The sequence below is a fragment of the Symphalangus syndactylus genome, chromosome 4 (assembly GCF_028878055.3).
Source record: "Symphalangus syndactylus isolate Jambi chromosome 4, NHGRI_mSymSyn1-v2.1_pri, whole genome shotgun sequence".
Lineage (NCBI taxonomy): Eukaryota > Metazoa > Chordata > Mammalia > Primates > Hylobatidae > Symphalangus > Symphalangus syndactylus.
Genome location: NC_072426.2, coordinates 156,541,419 through 156,557,793, shown reverse-complemented (window position 1 = coordinate 156,557,793; position 16,375 = coordinate 156,541,419). Strand labels below are relative to the sequence as shown.

Here is a 16,375-nt window from a genome sequence, read left to right as displayed (position 1 = left end):
GGGGCTACCTGCAGAAAGAGGTCGTTGTGCCCATGGAAAGAGGTCATTGTGCCCATGGAATGAGGTCATTGTACCCATGAGTTGTGATTAGCTGTTTCTCAGAGCAATTGTTCATTGTTCTTCCCCAGCTAGGGCCTTTCCCCACCTGACGTCCCTTCCTCTTTGTTGCTTACTTATCTTATCAAGACTCCACAACTAATTCCCCTCCAGTAAAGCCAAATCCACAGCCATTACTGCCAACCCTCATGATAAATGTAAACTGTTGACAATCAGATTGACAACAGTAAGCACTGATTATTAATGCTCTTGGAAGGGGGAGGTATAGAGTGTAACACTGTTTACACTCCATACACCACAATTTATCTACTAACGAGAAGGAGGAAAATGATTTTTACTACTAAATTAGAAAAGACAAACAAAAAGAAAGGAAGGAAGGAAGAGAGGGAAGGAGGAAGGAAGAAAGAGATGGAGGGAGACAGAAGAACACGAATTAAATTGTAGTTTGATCTGGCAAATTTAGTGAGGAAATGAAGTGAACAAGATTAGATTTAACACAGATAGTCCCTGATTTACTGTGGTTTGACTTACGAGTTTCAACTTTACAATGGTGCAAAAGCAATATGCATTCAGTAGCTCCTCCACTTACCATGAGATTACATCCAGGTAAACCCATGGTAAGTTGAAAATATTTTATATAAAAAATGCACTTTTGATTTAGGGTAATGTAATCCTAGCATAAGTATATAGGTTAATGTAAGGTAATGCACCTGGGGAGAAATAATATTCCACAAATATCTAACAGGGAAGGCTGCTATTTAAGAAACAGCAATGTAGGAAAGAAGCAGGAGTAATAGTGAGTAATTACTTAGGGTACATATGAGCCCATAACATCACCACTGCAAAAAAGGACTGATGCTGTCTCGGGCTATATGTACAAAAGGATCTCTTAGAAAACAGAAGTGGTAATAAGTGATCAAGGAAAACTCCGAGGCCAGGCGCGGTGGCTCACACCTGGAATCCCAACACTTTGAGAGGCCAGGGTGGGAGGATCACTTGAGCCCAGGAGTTCGAGGCCAGCCTAGGCAACATAAGGAAACTCGCTCTCTACAAAAAAAATTTAAAAATTAGCCACTGTCATGGCGCACACTTGTAGTTCCAGCCATTCGAGAGGCTGCGGCAGGAGGATCACTTGAGCCAGGAGGTTGAGGCTGGAGCAAGCCATGATGGCGCCACTGTAGTCCAGCATGGGTGACAGAGTGAGACCCTATCTCAAAATTATTAATTAATTAATTAAAAAAGAAATCGTGCCTTAATTGTTCTTGTGTGTGGACGAAGACTTGGCTCACCTTCCCGAAGGCGTCAGTGGCCTTCCTCAGAACCAGATGCCGCTCTCCAAGGCCACGCTTCAGTCTGGTTCCGAAGAGCGTTGCTGCAAGTGGGTTAGAACTCTGGTGCCTTACCCCACATCCCACACCCCCTCTTGCAGATTCAGGCTGGCTCATCCACATTCTGCTTCTGCTGGGTGTCATTCTCCTTTCCGTCTCTGCTGCTCTCTCAGACTGCCTGCCCCGGGTTGGCCACAGCTTGTTCCACTTCTTCTTCTTCTTTTTTTTTGAGACGGAGTCTTGCTCTGTCACCCAGTCTGGTTCAGTGGGTGCGATCTTGGCTCACTGCAAGCTCCACCTCCTAGGTGGAAGTGATTCTCCTTCCTCAGCCTCCCGAGTAGCTGGGACTACAGGCACCCATCACTGCCTCCAGCTAATGTTTTTTTCTTTTTTTTTTTTTTTTTTAGTAGAGACCGGGTTTCACCATGTGGGCCAGGCTGGTCTCAAACCCCTGATGTCAGCTGATCTGCCCACCGTGGCCTCCCAAAGTGCTGGGATTACAGGCATGAGCCACCGCGCCCGACCTATTCCACTTCTTTCTGTGGTTTCAGGCTGCGCCTCACTGGCCTCTCTTGCTGCAAATCTGTGGGCAGCTCAGCCATAACACAGACCATCGTGGGAAGCTTGGGGCTCAGGTGGCTACGGGGTCTCCGATGAACATTTTACTACAGGGAGCTAGTCCGTTTATACTTCATGTTCCTTGTTTCCTTTTTTTAATTGGTCGCAATTATTAAGAAACATTACCCTGAAAGACACACTGTGATGTGACTGTTGAGTTGAAAACAAGGACCAAATAATATTCTAAACTGAGAATCTTGCTTAACTTCTTTCAAAAGAGGCAACTCAGCCATAACAGTGAGAAATATGATCTTCTGGACTTGTTAGCAGAACAGACCACTGAGGCTTACTCTCCAATGCCTGAAGCAGTCAGGATCCTGGAGAGTTCGGCTAACCTGGCCCTCACCCCTCCAAACGCCATTCCCCGTCCAAAAGAGGATTTCTCAAACTATGGGGGAGGAAAATGGCCAGGGGACTCCTCGATCCTCTGAATATTTTCATAGCTTTTACTCTGTCAGCTTTCAACAGGAGTTCTACGGGCATTTTGAGTGGGCAAGCTCTCGGTTGTGAAGGACTGTCTGGCACATTGTTGAACGTCAGCATCCCTGTACTGCACGCGGTAAATGCCAGTTCGTAGCCTAAGGCAGATAACAAATGCTGCCATACATTTCCAGGCACTCCCTGAGAGGAAGGTGCTGCTCATGGTTGGAAACCTTTGGTGGTGCCTGGGGCCAGAGTGTGAGGGCAAACTCTCCCACGCCTTTGTGAAGCTCGGGGCTTTGGAGACAGCCTCCACCTATTTGAGGGTCCCTTCTATGATTATTGGGTTGTGGTGTATAAGCTTCTAGCGAAACGGCTAGGCTAAATATGCACTCTGTAAATATTTGCTAATTAATTGTCATGTCTTGCTTATTATTATATGCTCATTGAGACCAGAAATTTCACATCCTCTATGTTGTGAAAAGCCCTAGGCAGACTTAATGCAATGCTATGCTACTGAGAAGCACTCACGAAATATTAATTGCTATTGATTAAAGTAGCGACTACTTTAATTTAGACGCAAACAATGAAAAAGGGCTAACTACCCTTGGCTCTGTGCCTTGACTGCATTTGGAGGGACTGATTAATACAGTCCTGCAGCTAACTAACTGTCTCCATCTGTGGCATGTTACCTAAACTCAGGTGCATTCAGGTGACCCAGCAGTTGTGTGGGTGGATGAGAGCCTTTCTTGACATGTAGCCAGAGAGCCAGACTATCTGCAGCAGAGCTAGACTTGTAAGGAATGGAAAACTTGGTAAATATCCCAAAGTAGTAGAGAAGAACCAGGCCACGTCAGGCCAGGCCAAAAGATAGGGGCATCCTGAGAGGCTGGGGGGCCACAAGGTGAGGTATGTGTTGCAAATGCCGAACCTGGGCATTAGTTGGAGCCAGGAAAGGGGTTGGAGTAGGGTTGGGGCCAGTGGGATGCCTCCCTTTCCCAGCCCCCGCACTCCTTGGAGCTCTAGTTCCACCTGAAAATTCGATCATTGTCTTGCTGAGTGCAGGCAGGATAAGATCCATGAAGAGCAGCAAGGATCCAAATTTCCATTTCTCAGGAAGTCAGAATCCAAGATCTGATTCCTTGCCCGTAGGTAAGGCATGACAGCTTTATTTCCCAGGGTGATCTCTGAAGTATCAGGAAAAAAGTCCGATGCAGGACTAAAGCTTTATAGAGAATGAGAGCCACTGCCAGTTTTGAAACAAAAAGGAAACTGATTGTCATGAGCAGTCATGGGTTTATGGGTTTATTGATTTCTGCTGAAATGCTGGGTGACCTGGGTTCATTTGCAGATTTGAAGATGATACTCTCATTTTGTCCTACTTTTATACAAGAGATAATAACATTCGCAAATGGCTTTGACTCACCTGATCTGAATATCCTCAAATATCTGGCAAGACGAAATCTGGTTTCATCTAAAGAAAAAGCAGAGGGAGTGAAGGATTGTGTTTTAAGTACAGAGTTTACCTAAAAACCAATCACCTCCCCTTCAACTTACTTCCCCCAGGTGCAAATGGCAATTCCTTTTTAATTAGCCTGGGGTGTTAAAGAAAGCTGTATTTTCTTCTTCTTCCTTCCTAGGTGGTCAGGATTCAGTGCAGTAAATTTTGGCCATTCCCCCTTCCTGGAGCAGAGTGACAAGAACCCAAGACAGGAGATTTGAATGACTTTTTAGAGGTCACTTTGGGGAAAATGTTTCAAAGGCAACCCTCCCAGCAGTGAAAGCTACCGCTAGTCTTCTGTGCAACAGGTAGGCGCGGGAATATGTGAATGTGTGTGGCATGCGAATTCTTGGGAAATGACATGTCAAGACAACCTTGTCACTACATGGAGTAGAATGAGGGTAGCTTCCCCCAGAGGACTGTCCCCCCTTTCTGTCCCCTTAAGCCAGTAGCTCCTCTAGGTCGCATCCTGAGAGTGTCACCAAGGTGTGTGTGAAACAAGAGGATTGTTCCCATATTTGTAGAAAAAGGAAAATGTTCTGGGTGTGGTGGCTCATGCCTCTATCCCAGCACTTTGGGAGACCGAGGCAGGCGGATCACTTGAGGTCAGGAGTTCAAGACCAGCCTGACCAACATGATGAAACCTCATCTCTACTAAAAATACAAAAATTAGCCAGGCGTGGTGGCATGTGCCTGTAATCTCAGCTACTCGGGAGGCTGAGACAGGAGAATCACTTGAACCCGGGAGAATCACTTGAACCCGGGAGGCGGAGGTTGTGATGAGCCGAGATTGCGCCATTGCACTCCAGCCTGGGCAAGAAGAGTGAAACTCCATCTCAAAACAAAAACAAAAACAGAAAAAGGAAAATGCATAATATTTTTAATTCCATTTGTATGTCTACCTGGATCACAGGCATCACTCACAGTCCAGTCTAGACTTAGGTTTTTCTAATTACTTCTTTTGAATTAAGTAAACTTGGTTTGGAATTTTATCTTTATGCCACTTAGTAGTTATGAAAACTTGGGAAAAGTTTATAAACACTCAAATTCTCCATGTTCTTATTGATAAGAGGGGGTATTAAAACCTCCTTCATGGCCGGGTGCGGTGGCTCACGCCTGTAATCCTAGCACTTTGGGAGGCCGAGATGGGTGGATCACGAGGTCAGATCGAGACCATCCTGGCTAACACGATGAAACCCTGTCTCTACTAAAAATACAAAAAAATTAGCCGGGCGTGGTAGTGAGTGCCTGTAGTTCCAGTTATTCGGGAGGTTGAGGCAGGAGAATGGCATGAACCCGGGAGGCGGAGCTTGCAGTGAGCCGAGATTGCGCCACTGCACTCTATCCAGCCTGGGTGACAGAGCAAGACTCTGTCTCAAAAAAAAAAAAAAAAAAAAACCTCCCTCATAGTGCCAGGAGGGCATAAAGGATTTTGTCAGAAAGCAGCTGGCCAACATCTTGCTGCATAGTAGGGGCTTGAATTGGCAGCAAGGGTTACTCTTTCTCCCCAAGCCACGGCTTCTTGCAGAGATGGGGCCATTGTCCCTGAGACAGCACAGGGCCAGAGGGAAGGAGAGACTACCAGACATGCTGCCCATTGGAGACCTTCTCAGGAGCTTATAACAAAGATCTGTCATGGGACAGGGACACTGAAGAGAGTAGGCTTTCTTTTTTTTTTTTTTTTTTTAATTTGAGATAGAGTCTTGCTGTCTTTCCCAGGCTGGAGTGCAGTGGCACAATCTCAGCTCACTGCAACCTCTGCCTCCTGGGTTCAAGCGATTCTCCTGCCTCAGCCACCCAAGTAGCTGGGATTGCAGGCATCCACCACCACAGTTGGCTAATGTTTGTATTTTTGGTAGAGATGGGGGGGTTTCATCATTTGACCAGGGTGGTCTTGAACTCCTGGCCTCAAGTGTTCTGCCCGCCCCAGCCTCCCAAAGTGCTGGGATTACAGGCATGAGCCACCATGCCCAGTCTTCTTTTTTTTTTCCCTTAACTTTTATTTTAGGTTCAGGGGTAGATGTGCAGGTTTGTTATATAGATAAACTCGAGTCACAAGGGTTTGTTTTACCAATCATTTTGTTACCCAGGTGCTAAGCCTAGTACCCAACAGTTATTTTTCCTGCTCCTCTCCCTCCTCCCACCCTCCACACTCCAGGAGGCCCCAGTGTCTGTTGTTTCCCTCTTTGCATCCATGTGTTCTCACCATTTAGCTCCCACTTCTACGTGAGAACATGTGGTATTTGGTTTTCTGTGCCTGTGTCAGTTTCCTAAGGATAATGGCCTCCAGCTCGTCTATGTCCCTGCGAAGGATAAGATCTCATTCTTTTTTATAGCTGCATAGTATTCACAATAGCAAAGACGTGAAATCAGCCTAAATGTCCATCAGTGGTAGACTGGATAAAGAAAATGTGGCACATACACACCATGGAAAGTAGGCTTTCTGTGGTGCCACAGACCACTGGAATCTGTGTATGCCCCTGGAACAGAAGCACAGCAGGCCATGGCAGTGTCACAGGACACTTAGGGTGTTGTTTTTCTAGCCAGAAACCTCTGTGGCCAGTGGCACCTTTGCCCAAATTTTGTTTGGGCCTTCTGGGCTTGTTCCACCCACTTGGCCAAGCAGGCTTTGCTCAGCCACACTACCAGCAGGGATCACACGCCTGCCAAGGGCAAGCCAGGCACAGAGTGGTGAGGGGTGTGTGAGCAAGCAAACGCAAGGTCTGGCCACTGCATATAGCCAGGCATGCCAGCTTCTGCAGTGGAGCAGGCACCAGCACAGATGCTGACTCCATGAAAGGCTACGGCTGGAACAGATGTAACACAAGTGGCTTCCGCTGAGGGCACCTGCATCAGGACAAGGGGAATGCAGTGGCACCTGGAAGCTTAGAGGTGCCAGGAACCACAGAGCCCTAAAGAGGTGTCACAGCCCTGGCTTGGGGAGCCCCTAGGTCTTGGCTCCCTGAAGGGCTGCAGCCCTTCTCTCTTTCTCATCACCTGCAACGTGGTGAGAAGTGGGCGGGAGGGGGGTATGTTTCAGCCTGTTTGTGTTACAGCTCTTTCAGTTCCACCATTCAGCGGGTCCCAAGTTCTTGTCCCACGCCCAGGAAGAATGAGGTATGCAGACAACTGGAGGGTGAGCAAGGCGGAGAGGATTTTCATTGAGCAACAGAATAGCTCTCAGGAGACCTGAAGTGGGTGGCTTATTTCTGCAGGCAGGTTGCCCCGATAAGTGTCCAGATCTCAGTGGAGAGGAAACCCTGCAGTGGGTAGCTCCTTTACACAGGCAGGTTGTCCCAGTGAGTGTCCACCTCTCAACAGAGAGGAGACCCACAGTGGGTAGCTCCTTTATGCAGGCAGGTTGTCCCAGTGAGTGTCCAGCTCTCAACAGAGAGGAGACCTGCAGTGAGTAGCTCCTTTACACAGGCAGGTCATTCCAATGAGTGTCCAGCTCTCAGTGGAGAGGAGACCCATGGTGGGTAGCCCATTTCCACAAGCAGATCATCCCAGTGAGTGTGTGAGCCTGGCTGAGTCTGGGGTTTTTATGTGCTCAGAATGGAGGAAGCATGTGCTGATTGGTCCATGGGTGCCTGGAAAAAGCAACATCTGATTGGCCAAATGGTGACCAACAAAGTTCTCACTCTGGGCCACTAACTTCACCTGGAACTGGCAGCCCAGCCCCCAGGCTTCAAGCCATTCTTGGCTTGAAGGAGAGGTTTCACCAGGGACCTACCCCTTCCCACCTAGGAATCTGTCTGCTTCCTGCAGCCATCAACATGCTATTGCAGCACCCAGGCTGTCTGTACCAATGGGTGCCTGCAGCTCCACACTGAGCTGCCCTCAGTGCCCCAGCCCCCTCCCATGCTCATTGGTGCCCAAAGTCTGGAGGTGGCTGAGGTGGCAGAGGGCTGGTGTGTCAGTGCCACTCTGAGTGTGTGCACACCCAGCTGGGTTGCAACAGTGCCCAGGCTCAGCCACAACTTTGCTCACCCCAGAGCAGGTGCCAGAAGTGGGGAAAGGCCCGGGAGTGGGAGCAGGCACTTTGAAGCCTGCAGGGGCAGGGGGCTTCCTAGGCCACCGAGAGTGCAGGGATGCCAGGGTCTGGAGCTGCTGCTGGGTGGCTGTGGCTGTGCCTGGGAGCATGTGCTCCTGCCCTGCCAACTCACTAAGGAGTGGGGCCCTCGCCTGCCCCAGCTCCTGCTGGCTCCACAGAGCATGCAGCCCCTGCCATGCCCCTCGACACCTGCTACAGCCAATGTCCTCACAGAGGCTGCTCCAGATGGGACATCATCACCATCAGCAGCACCCCAATAAGTCTGGTCAGGAGCCATGTCAAAGAGAAAATGAAGGAAGTATGAGAAAATGACCTTCAGTACTGTAGGTGCTATGGTGTACCACAATATTATAACTGATGGTTTTACCTTTCCCCATGTGCCCCATCCCCTGGGTTAAAGGTAGGGATGTGCATACTCACAGCTGAATCCCCAGTGTTTATCATGTACATGGCACTTGACAAGAGTAAGAGCGGGGGACCCAAGGAAGAGATATGAAGCAACCAAATGGCTTTCTGTTTGTCTTTCATGATGAAATTCCAGAATGGTTTCCCTAAGGAATGAAACATGACCAATAAACTCCCAGAATCTCAAAAAACACCAACAAAAAGCCACCTTCCCTGCTGTCCTCAGTATTTGACACATACGTGGCCAGTGTGTGTCCTCACAAGCCTTTCCTTTGCCCTCCATCCTCTGATTCTGCTGGAGGAAGTACCAAGTGGTTTGGAGCCATGGCTTCATAACCAGGGTCCAGTTGCTCCCTCTCCACCAACAAAGAGTCTTAATCTTTCTTTTTTTTTCTGTGTTGTACATTTTTTATTGGTATGGATAACTTATTAAAGTAACAAATCTGAAAACACATCTTGCTTTTGCTGGTGCTGGAAAGAAAGTGCTATGTTAAGCCGGATGTGGTGGCTCACACCTGTAATCCTAGCAGTTTGGGAGGCTGAGGCATATGGATCATGAGGTCAGGAGTTCAAGACCAGCCTGGCCAAGATGGTGAAACCCCATCTCTACTAAAAATACAAAAATTAGCCGGCCATGGTGGCAGGTGCCTGTAATCCCTGCTACCCAGGAGGCTGAGGCAGGAGAATTGCTTGAACCTGGGAGGTGGAGGTTGCAATGAGCTGAGATCGCACCACTGCACTCTAGCCTGGGCGACAGAGCAAGGCTCCATCTCAAAAAACATAAAACATTTTAAAAAAAAGTACTGTGTTAGAGAAGAACTAAGAGAAACCAGAAGTCATTTGCAAAAAATAGGCATATGATATAGTCTGGTAACGTAACAGCCAGAGGTACTGTTTTATCCGTTTCAGTGTGCATGTTTGTACAAGCATCAGAAACCAATGACACAGACCCTGAAGCAAAGTCACAGCAGGCTTACTCTGAAACATGCTGGATTACCACCACAGACTACGCAGGACACAGAGGCTGTGCTGGGGCAGGTTTGTTGTGTCTTCTGTATGGAGTTTCTGCCAGATGGGGGCTAATCATGCAGTAGCTTGAGTTTTTCTTAATGTGATAAACACCCGGCATTGCTAGCACCAGAAAGTGTGTGTTCACTGTTGTACAAGGCAGTTGAGCAGCGCTTCAGAAACAACAGAAAGTTCTTTCATTTTAATCTGGTTATATGCCCGAGTCTCTAATCAAGAAATAATTCAGCTCTAGAAGCTAATTAAATTACTATAAAACATGCCTTCATCTGTAAAACATTTCTTTTCCCCTCAAATGTGAAATTTAAAGTAAAATGTCTCTGGTTTTGATAGGCAGCTCCACCACCAGTCTCTGATACTGTATATCGTTCAGTGCAGCCATGGCATTTCATTCTGGAGGTCTCAGAAGGGATGGGCCAAAGGCAATTCCAGGGTTCTCCACATTTGTAAGATTCTTGTTTTCATGGAGCATCACTCTCTTTAGACACACCATCAGGGATCAGAGGGTTTCACAGCGAGCAGGTGCCAGTAGTTTCAATGCTTCATGAAGGGTTTCCAGTTACTCACTAGGATCCATAGTTTTGGCAGATTCTATAAACTTAGGGTAGATATCATGCATAATTAGTGAAATTGGCAAATCCCTGAAGTGCAGTTTTGGAGTTCCAGCGATAATGTTGATATCTTCATATGTGTTCACAGAAATAGCTGCTTTCTCAGCATCTGTCAAAAGCTGTCTTGACATCAGTTAAGTCACTAAATCCTGATACGTGGTATAGCCCTTCAGAATTGGGACTTTCAGACCCAATCTCCCTGTTGCACATGTCCACCACCCTTGGCTGCTTAGCAGTATGTGCTTTTGACAAGCATTGTAAGGTCACAGCTGGACACGTTGGCATGCCTCAAGCCTGGCTTCTAGTCAGTTGAGACCATGTTGGGTCCTGCTTGTGAAGACTGAAACTAATCCACACAGTTCAGTCCCTGAGCAATGAGACCATACATGAGGATGGCACAGTATTCATGCCAGGGTGGGCCTCTTGATGCATGGATCTTGAAATTGTGAACCTTTTCATATTTTGGAATTTGCTTGTTTTCTAACAAATGATGTCAGCCTTTTCTCCGGCACCTCATCCTGGCCTATAGAATCTCACCACGTGTCTCTTTCAGGACTGGCATGTATTTTTTGCAAGCAGACTCTCTGTTTAAGGTTGTGCATCCTATGTGCTCATAAACTGGGTTTATTATCATCTTGGCAATGTATTCTGCTGCCTTCTTTCAATATAGAGAGTAATTAAGCCATCAGTTACCAGATTGTGGATGGATGCACAGTGTTTCTCCCCAGCAAAGTGATTTCCACTGCACTAGAGCCTGAAGTTTCTTGTTTGACTTCCCAATCTGAAAGCCAAAGTGTAGGGCCCTGGCTGTTGCTGCCTCTCTCCATGATGTATCTCCCTCAGCCACACTCAAGAGCTGGTCAGCTGCTTCTCCAGAGATCATGCCGTGAAACTCTCTTCCATGATACTTTGGGCTGTTTTCTCCCTTGAAAGTATAGATAATCCTTTGAGGATGAGGGGCTTCCTGTTGTAGCTGATAGAAGTAAGATTTCCAAATAGGAAATCGATTTTCATCTGTATCAAACAGGGTCAGGGATGATCTTTTTTTTTTCAATAGACTCAAGAACATGGATAGCAGCACAGCATTATTTGCAAAAAGACTCTACTAGAAAACAAGACTATTGCCCCCAATTTTTTTGGTTTTTGTTTTTGTTTTTTAAATATTGAGTTGGTCTTGAACTCCTGGCCTCAAGCAATCCTCCTCCTTTAACCTCCCAAAGTGCTAGGATTATAGGCCTGAGCCACTGCACCCAGCTACAGCCAGGTATTTTTTAAAAAATGATTGCCCAACTTATTTTGTTATTTACTTATTTATTTAGGATGTAAACAACAAACATTTATTTTGCACAGCTTTGGAGGCTGGGCACCAGCAGACTGGTGTCTGGTGAGAGCATCCTCCTGGTTTGCAGATGGCCATCTTCTCACCGTGTCCTCACACAGCCTCCATGAAGCCTATTTGCTCCTTCTGGAAGCTTCCCAGGGGTCTGATGAGAAAATCACTAGCATTTGTGCTATTGTCATCTTCTCTTTCTCTACTTTTTTTGAGCAATTCAACAAATTCCTTGAAGGATTCAGTGATGTTAATATCATCATCGAGTCAGAGTATCTACAATGAAATCAAACTGAAGTGACTGCAGCATCTGGGAACATTTCTGACCTGCAGAAGAGTAATGCTCACCAGCTCGTTATAAAGGATATTACAAAGGATCCAGATGAAGAGATGCATGGGGTGAGTATGGGGGCAGGGGCAGAGAACTTCCATGCCCTCCCCAGGCATGCCACCCTCCAGGGACCTCCACATGTTCAACTACTGGGAAACTCTCCCAACTTATTTTGAATAATTTTTTTTTTTTGAGACAGAGTCTCGCTCTGTTGCCCAGGCTGGAGTGCAGTGGCACGATCTCAGCTCACTGCAACCTGCACCTCCTGGGTTCAGGCCATTCTCCTGCCTCAGCCTCCCGAGTAGCTGGGACTAAAGGCGCCTGTCACCGTGCCTGGCTAATTTTTTGTATTTTTAGTAGAGACGGGATTTCACTGTGTTAGCCAAGATGGTCTCAATCTCCTGACCTCATGATACACCTGCCTCAGCCTCCTAAAGTGCTGGGATTACAGACGTGAGCCACCCCGCCCAGCCTGAATAATGCTTTATGATAGTACATGTATACCTGAAGGAACCATTGGATAGGCAGTTGCTAATGTTTGAAAAACAGAAGCTTACACATAGCTTACAAAAAAAAGCTATGTGTAAGAGCATGTGGGGGAGTGCTCACTGGAACTGTGGTCTTCTGCAGTCCACAGTGCAGAAGCAGGGCAGGCCCAACAGAAATGTATTTGCTAGGGTCTGGGGAGCTTCCCAGAAAGGGGCTCAGCCTGGGTTTCTGCTGGAGAGCTCCATGTGCAAAGGCTGGGGAGCTTCCCAGAGACACTCATGCAGAGAGAACAAGAAACTGGCCCCATAGAGGCCCTGAATGCTAGGGAGGGTGGAGCTCTTACTCCAGCCAGTTCCTGGCCCAGGCTACTGCACACACATGAGCCTAGAGAGAGAGAGAGAAGATCAGAGTGAAAACCAGAAAGCTCTGCCTCCATACTCTCTATCAACTACTGGGGCTGGGCAATAGCACCTTAGGACCCACGCCTGTTGGGAACAGGCCCCCCAAATCTGGCCATAAACTGGCCCCAAAACTGGCCATAAACAAAATCTCTGCAGCACTGTGACATGTTCGTGATGGTCATGATGCCCACGCTGAAGGTCGTGGGTTTACTGGAACGAGGGCAAGGAACACCTGGCCCACCCAGGGCAGAAAACGGCTTAAAGGCGTTCCTAAGCCACAAACAATAGCATCAGCGATCTGTGCCTTAAGGACATGTTCCTGCTGCAGATAACTAGCCAGAGCCCATCCCTTTATTTCGGCCCATCCCTTTGTTTCCCGTAAGGAATACTTTTAGTTAATCTATAATCTATAGAAACAATGCTTATCACTGGCTTGCTGTCAATAAATAATGTGGGTACATCTCTGTTTGAGGCTCTCAGCTCTGAAGGCTGTGAGATCCCTGATTTCCCACCCCACACCCTATATTTCTGTCTGTGTGTCCTCTAGCGCCACTGGGTTAGGGTCTCCACGACTGAGCTTAAGGGAGGAGACCACCCCTCATATTGTCTTATGCCCAATTTTTGCCTCCAAACGGAGAAGAAGTAAAAACTAAAAGGCAGAAATGAAATCCACAAGCAGACAGCCCGGCACCACACCCTGGGCCTGGTAGTTAAAGATCGACCCCTGACCTAATTGGTTATGTTATCTACAGATTACAGACATTGTATAGAAAAGTACTGTGAAAATCCCTGTCCTGTTTTGTTCTGTTCTAATTACTGGTGCATGCAGCCCCCAGTCACATACCCCCTGCTTGCTCAATCGATCACAACCCTCTCATGCGGACTGCATTAGAGTTGTGAGCCCTTAAAAGGGACAGGAATTGCTCACTCGAGGAGCTCGGTTGTTGGAGACTTGAGTCTTGCCGAAGCTCCTGGCCGAATAAAGCCCTTCCTTCTTTAACTTGGTGTCTGAGGGGTTTTGTCTGCGGCTTGTCCTGCTACAAGCTGATCTCGGCACACTCCCCTTGGAGGAGCGTGGAGTTCACTGCTCCACAGGTTTGGAACCATGAGAACTCAGGGCATCAGTAACATCTCTACAGTTGTGCCCTGGGGACATCAAGATGAGGCATGGTGCTTGGCAACACAGTGGCAGCTCCAGCAGGAAGTCCTAGAGCTGGCTGGGCATAGTGGGGACTCCTCTGTGTTAGCAGAGTTAGCAGCTCTGCTGACAAGCATGCACCCTTGTGTTAGCAGGTAGAGGCAAGAGCCTTTGAATACCAAGTAATTATTCTTTACATTACCTCCTCCAGATGCGGGAGGCCTAGGAAAACTCGGGTTCCACCACCTATTGCCAATCGTCTATGCCTTGGAAATAACGTTATCAGTAGTGGTTAGGTTTCCAAATGAGAAAAGAAAGAAGGAAGGGAGGGAGGGAGGGAGAGAAGAAGGAAGGAAGGAAGGAAGGAAGGAAGGAAGGGCTGCTTTCTCCCATAATCAATTATATATTTGTTAAACACTATACACAGATAGTTCTTTTTGTTTCTAAACCCATAAAATATATTTTGCAACCAGATAACTGGCCTGCAGTGCCTTTACCCTATCAGCCAAGCTGTTCACCCTAATCCGAGGGGCTGAATGTAGAGCTCACTTAGAGCTGTGCCCATTACCCAGTCCCTGAAATGCACCTTTATGACCTGGGAGAGGAGGGAGGGGGTGTGGAGTGAAAAGTGCCAGCACCAAATGACGGGCACGAGGAGCAGTCAGGCAGGAACGAACTAGCTGAGGTCTATTGGGCATCTTTAGTAGGTCTCATTTGATCCTCCAAATATTCTCATCTGGAATGAGAAGAGGCTCAGAGAAGGTAAGCAAGTTGCAAAAGTCACACAGGTAGTATCAGAGATCACCAGCCTGGAGGAAGATGAAGGGCCAGAGCAGCTGAGGCATCTGGCGTTGCTCCCCAGGAGATCAGATCACAGAGGGAGGTCACAGGGATGCCCCAGGAGATCAGATCACAGAGTGGGGTTGCAGAGAGGCGGGGAGTGGGGGATGGGGCAGTGCCGCAGGGGCCGGCAGGGTGGGGGTGGAAGGGGGAGAGGCACGTGGGGACCCCCACAGAGCCACTGCGCTGGGGCGGGTAAGGAAGAGGGGGTGGGTGTGGGAAGCCTGGGCACTGGGCAGAGGTGGACAGTGGGGCGGGGGAGGAGCGGGGGAGCAGAGGGGAGGAGGGGGGACCCAGGTGGGGAGCGCAGGAGTTCCTGCTGTGGTCTTCACAGAAAGGCCAGAATAAGAGATAAGAAAGTCAAGGTGTATGGAAAAGAAGGAAAACGGGTCATTCCCGGCAACGTGGGTGAGGCAGGTAGCGGGGGTGGGGGTGGGAGTTGGGGGAGGGGGGCCGGTGTGTGAAGTGGAGTCAGTCAGGCACAGAAAGACGGGCCCTGCGTGTTCTCACTTCTGTGGAAGCTGAAAAAGTGAGCCCCAGAGGGTCCACTTGGAGGGCAGAATAGCCCAACAGCAATAACACAAAAATAAAAACAAAAAGGCTGAGTTTCATTCACATTGGAAGGACATGTGAATCGTGCGTCCCCAGACAAGCCTTGCCTCTGCTAATAAACGTGGTCAAATATTCCACTTTTATTACCTTTGAAGAAAATTACCCACTGAATGTTTAAAAGCCTGGAGTCTCCAGGCCAATACCAATTATTTTAATTGTTCTTAAAGGATTAATTGCTTGAGTGTTTTAGTTTTTATTTTATAGAGAGGATTTCTTCTCCCCACCCCCACCTTACAAACTATTCAACACGGGATACCAATATCTTAAGGACTACACGTTCCAGGAATTCCCCGCGGGGTTCTCAGGACCTGCAGCTGGTGTTAAATCATCTTTACAGCGAGGTAATATATTATTTACGTGGACTCCAGACACCAAAACATCTATACATTCACACTTAGTTAACCTTCTTCTTCTTCCTTTCTTTCCTTATTAAGCAAATTCAAGACCTAGGCTGTCACCCGATATAAAGATCTTTCAACAGTTTCACCCACAATTTCTTTAAGAGGAAAATAGAAAACAAGAGACTTGGCAATTTTTCATTTAATGTGAGGCACGCTTAGAGGCTTCAGAGGAAGTGTTTACGGGTAGGTGATCAAATGGGTAAATGATAAAAACGCGAAGGAAAAATGCATTATTGGCATTTTGTCTGTTGGAGTTATATGCAAATTGCAGAAGAGGAATTGGATTCCAAGGGATAAAATCTTCCAGAATGTAACAAGGTATTCTGAAGGATTTCCAGGGATTAAAGAGTGAGCACATGAACAAAACCAGTCTAAAAGGCAAAAATGATACTGTTAACAGTATGTGAGTTCATTAACATGAATTGACAAATTGCATATTGCTAGGAATTCCTAAGCAAGGGTTTCCAACCAAGGAATAAAATTCTGCACCTGCTGTGGCTTTTTCTGGACCTCCTGCAACAGCTCAGTGACTCCCAGGCCAGCTTGCCTGAGCCTTCAGATGTCTGGGGCCCCTCAAGATTTCACCTGAGGCTTAATCCAGCTGAGGCTGCATGATCCCTTGACTCTCAGGGACAGGAACCAAGTGAATCTCTTAATTACACAGTAATGAGAAACTGAGACTGGGTGGTAACTGGGGAGGCCCGTTGGGATCAAACCAGTTTAAATCAAACTAGCTAGAGGAGTCAACACAAGGACTTGTATGTGAGTGTTTAGAGCATTGTTAGTCATAAAAGCCAAAAAGTATTAACAACT

At 47.4% G+C, this 16,375-nt stretch overlaps 1 pseudogene; it reads right to left on the bottom strand.

Moving 5' to 3' along the window:
- Window positions 1-9,713: 9,713 nt before the first annotated feature.
- On the bottom strand, window positions 9,714-11,089 carry LOC129480184 (N-chimaerin-like; annotated as a pseudogene).
- Window positions 11,090-16,375: the final 5,286 nt, after the last annotated feature.